At 42.7% G+C, this 4,982-nt stretch overlaps 1 pseudogene; it reads right to left on the bottom strand.

The window, feature by feature from the left end:
- Window positions 1–3,407: 3,407 nt before the first annotated feature.
- Window positions 3,408–4,982, bottom strand: part of LOC148149762 (uncharacterized) — a 9,541-nt pseudogene continuing 7,966 nt past the window's right edge.

Genomic DNA, 4,982 nt, shown 5'->3' with positions numbered 1-4,982 from the left:
TGGTACCAACACACTAAAACAGCAGCTAATGAACTTGAAAGGCCCTATACAGACAACAAGCAAAACTAATGCCATTTACAAAATACCGTGCAAGAACTGTAACAAACACTACATTGGACAAACAGGCAGAAAACTAGCCACCGTGACACATGAACATCAACTAGCCACAAAACGACATGACCTTCTCTCACTGGTATCCCTACATACAGATAAGGAAGGACACCACTTCGACTGAGACAATGCATCCATCCTAGGACAAGCCAAACAGAGACATGCATGAGAATTCCTGCAAGCATAGCATTCCAACCGGAACTCTATCAACAAACACATTGACTTGGACCCCATTTACCACCCCCAAGAAAAAGAACCGGAAATGGCATCACCATAGGAAATGACATCACCACAGGAAATGACACCACCAACCCAAACACCTAAATAGAATTCAGGAAACATCAGCAGTGCTTCGTCCAGAGGCTCATTGAAGATGTTACCTAGTATGCTGATGAAATGTCTGAAAAGGAACCTTCCAGTTCAGCGAGCAAACCCACATCCAGATCTGTTACTTTTACTGAATAGGTTATACATTTGCTGACTTACCTATTAGATGGCCTTTTTAAATTCCAGATGCATCATGTCAATTGTATTATTGAACCAAAATTCAAGCAAGTTAGTTTTAAATAGATTTTCACTTAGTAAGTCCCTGCTGGTGTTCCTTAATTAGTCCGCATTTGTCCGAATGTTTATTAAATTTGATACAAATTTAATAGAGCTTTCCCAAAGTCAAACCAGATATCCTGCAATTGCTGGGCTTAACCAGGAAAATGCTTTGAGTAAGAGGATGCTGTTAGAAGTTTTTAAGACTTCTAGAACAGTGCGAAACCTCCATGGTTTCTAATCTTATTTCCCACAGTATCCTGGGATGTAGCTGATCTGGCCCTGTGACCTGCCAACTTTGGGTCTACACAGTACTTAGCAATTTTTCTCTCAATAATGTGCCCACTGCTGCTGCATCCATTCCTTTTGGCAAAAGTTAAAAATCACAACACCAGGTTATAGTGCAATAGCTTTATTTGGAAGTACTGGCTTTTGGGGCTGCTGCTCCTTCATCATGTAGCTATGAAGCAGGATCATAAGACACCGAATGTATAGCAAATGTTTGCAGTGTCATGCAACTGAAATGAAATGTTGAACAGACCTAGATTGCTGTTAAGTCTTTCATCTTTTCGAATGGGTTGCAGGTTTCTGTTCATTAATATGTAAAATCCAGAATTTCTTTCAAGTCACATGCTTAGGATAACTTAACTTAAAGTTTTATGTAAAGTTCAGACAATGCATTAAACGTGTATGGTTAGAGTCTGTCTGTAACCCAACCTTGAGTCAGACTGGTTCTATTTCCAAAGTAGGAATTTATAAAACGTTACATGGATTGACTGCCTGCAGATTGTATCCTTTTTGAGAAAAATAGTGTGTCTGCAAATACACTTCTGCAAACACAAATTAACCCCATAGACTTATATCTGTGTGTGTGCGCGCGCATGAGGGAGAGAGTGTGTGTGCACGTGACAGAGTGTCTATGTGTGTGCATGCTCGGTAGAGTGTGTACGTGAGTATGACAGAGTATAAGTCTGTGAGAGAGTGTGTGGGTGTGAGTGTGGGGTGTATATGTGTGTATGAGAGATAATGTGTGTATGGGAGAGGATCTGTGTGAGTGAGAGAGAGAGAGTGTATAATGCTGTGGAGTCACCTGTAGTGTGACATGAACCTAAGGTCCCGTTTGAGGCCACCCTTCTGTGATTTGACCAACGTTGTCTATCACAAACGCTGTAGGCAAGGATGCCCCGAGGCATGGTACATTGGTGAGACCTAGCAATGAAATGTTGCATTAAGAAGTTGGTTTGTAAAGCTTGGTAATGATCCACCTTTTAGAATTGGCTTCATTCTGTGCTTGGATTTGGGGAAAAATTTAATTGCAGAAATTACTACGGTTGGAATTTGGCCTGGAATGAACTTACGAATACTGTTTTAACACAAGCGAATCTTTAACACCGGATGATAAGATTTGCTCATTGTAAAGATCCTTCGGTGTGGGCGAATGCAAAAATAAACAAAATTTAGAATTTTGGCAACACAATTCTCTCTTTGAACAAAATTCTAATGGTATGTTCTAAAATCCAATAAAGGAATTAGTAAAGGCAAATTTAGCAATGGAGGTGGTTTTTTCTCTCTTAAGGTGTAGCATTTATTTTCTTGCAGGTGCAGCAGCGACGGATGATGCAATTATGTGCAAGAGTTTATACTCTACCCCTGGTTTTAAATCCGTAGTAGGTTAATACTAATGAACACATACTTGCTTTAGAAATTTTGAGTCCATGTATGATGTTGTTTTGTTGCTACCTGGTGAAGTAATCTGTGGACAGAGAACTGGAGGATACAAAGCAAACACAAATTAAGTGTTCAACCGGGCAATGAGCAGCAATTAACAAAGGGAATGTTAGGAAGTTAGCAGCAGTTGTTCCAGGGAAAACATTCTGACAGGGAGCCGGTGGGTCACAAAAAAAAGGGTGTTTTGTGTACAGTAAAGATGGGCACTTCACCCAGAACTGTCCCAATAAGAAATGTGAGAACTTGTGGTTCTGACAAAGGTAGGCAGAGACAAGGATTTAAAGAGATGAGGACTAATCTCCAGTTAGTTGCCAATGGCAACAGATAATAACACAAGGCAACTGTAGCATTCGACCAGAAAGGTAAAAATACTGTCAAAGGAATTAGACAAGTATTAGGGCAATGTAACTATTGCAGAGGCTTTGCAGACAATTAGCTGAAAATGTGTTGCTGGAAAAGCGCAGTAGGTCAGACAGCATCCAAGGAACAGGAGAATCGACGTTTCGGGCATAAGCCTTTCTTCAGGCTTATGCCCGAAACGTCGATTCTCCTGCGCCTTGGATGCTGCCTGACCTGCTGCGCTTTTCCAGCAACACATTTTCAGCTCTGATCTCCAGCATCTGCAGCCCTCACTTTCTCCTTTGCAGATAATTAGCTGAACTTGCTGGACCCCTGCAAGGCCTCACCAAAGGGTTGGGGGTTTTGGTGGCAGGGTGGGTGCAGTGGGCTATCTCCGAAAATTGACTGGGGACCTGAGCAGGAGGCAGCCTTTCTCAAGATCAAACAGACGCTGGCCACCGCACAAACACTGGACTCCCTAACCTGAAAAAGCCCTTTCACCGTTTTTCCAGTGAAAGCAATGGCAGTCAGTCAGAGACAAACTCTAGCCTATGCAAGAGTATTCAGGTAAAATGGAATCAGTCATGATAGGGCAACACTCATCTGTTCAAGCCATCCAATGTGCTACCTCCCCTTTAACTCAACTAGGGAAGGTAATATTACATACACTACATTGTATTGTCCAGCTATTGGAAGCTGGCAAACTGAGAGGTATTACAGACAGTCAGCGGGCTAACTGGGAAGCTGCACTATTGCCAGGAGACAAACATGTTGAAGTGATTAAAAGTAACAGAGAACCCACAAACTCTGAATCGGGAAGGAGAGACACATGACCGCACCCCCCTCATGGAAAAGGAAGAAGAGAGACCAGGTCGAATGAATGAAGAGCTGCCTGACCTGCTGCGCTTTTAGAGGGGCCAGATATGAAATGTATGTTTGTAGATGGAACATGGAAGTATTATGATGGTAGCCTGGGTCAGGGTGGGCTATAGTTAATTTGAAAGGGGAGCTTTGAGGATAGAAGGATGTCATTCCACCCAAGTAGCCAAACTAAAAGCACTTACTGCTGCCCTGCAGTTAGGGAAAGGACAAAGGCCGAATATCTACACAGACATAAGATAGGCCTTGGGTAATCTATGTCACATGGTGGCATAGGCAAGACGAGGTTATGTTACGTCGAATGGTAGTGGACCTAGTGGCTGCAGCTATTGTATCAAAGGCAGCACCAGTAATTAAAGTGAAAGCCCTCAAAGATTCAGACACCAGAGCAGAGAGGAAACAATTATCCAGATGATGCAGCAAAAGCAACATTAGAACAGAAGTGATAACAATAGCAGCTGTGAGAGAGCAAGAAGTCAAAACTGATGAATGGAACTTTTTAAATTTGCAAGCAGCAGTGAGCTCAAAGGAAAAGCAGAATGCATTAAAGCTGGAGCTGTTGGAAAAGGGAAACCAGAGGTAGCTCCCACAATCTACCAACAGACTCCATGCAGTGTTTACATACGTTAACACATGTAAGTAGGGACTTAAAATGATACAGCTAATATCTAGTTACTAGTGGTAGAAAGTAATGGGAAGAGACATAGCTAAATTTTGCCAGAGGACCAGGACCAGGAACTAAAATTAAAATAAGTCATCAGCCCTGTCCACTAGGACCATGAAAATACACCCAAGTGGAATTCATAGGACCACTCCCACAAAGCCAGAATAAGAGGGCCTTGTCCCCCTTCAGATGGGATGGACCTCATGAGATAATATTAACAGGTAACAGGAGTGCCCTTTATTATTTAAAATGCAACTGGTAAATGGAGACATCCTACTCAGCTAAAGATATATAGGGATTAATTGTCCGCCTCTCTGTCCCCCTCTCTGTCCCCCTCTCTGTCCCCCTCTCTGTCCCCCTCTCTGTCCCCCTCTCTGTCCGCCTCTCTGTCCGCCTCTCTGTCCCCCTCTCTGTCCTCCTCTCTGTCCTCTCCTTCACTCCTTCTCTCCTTCACTCTCTCTTTTCTCTCTCTCTTTTTCTCTCTTTCTCTCTCTTTCTCTCTCTTTCTCACACTCTCTTTCACTTTCTCTTTCTCTTTCTCTCTCTCTTTGTCTCTCTCTCTCTTCTCTCTCTCTTCTCTCTCTCTTTCTTTCTCTCTCTCTCTCTCTCTTTTTCTCTCTCTTTCTCTCTCTTTTTCTCTCTCTCTCTCACTTTTCTCTCTCACTTTTCTCTCTCTCACTTTTCTCACTCACTTTTCTCTCTCTCACTTTTCTCTCTC

Source organism: Chiloscyllium plagiosum, unplaced genomic scaffold, assembly GCF_037043375.1.
Source record: "Chiloscyllium plagiosum isolate Xiang-an unplaced genomic scaffold, Cpla_swu_hap1 HiC_scaffold_6, whole genome shotgun sequence".
Classification (NCBI taxonomy): Eukaryota; Metazoa; Chordata; class Chondrichthyes; order Orectolobiformes; family Hemiscylliidae; genus Chiloscyllium; species Chiloscyllium plagiosum.
The sequence above is the reverse complement of the archived record's forward strand: the minus strand, read 5'-3'. Positions and strand labels throughout refer to the sequence as shown.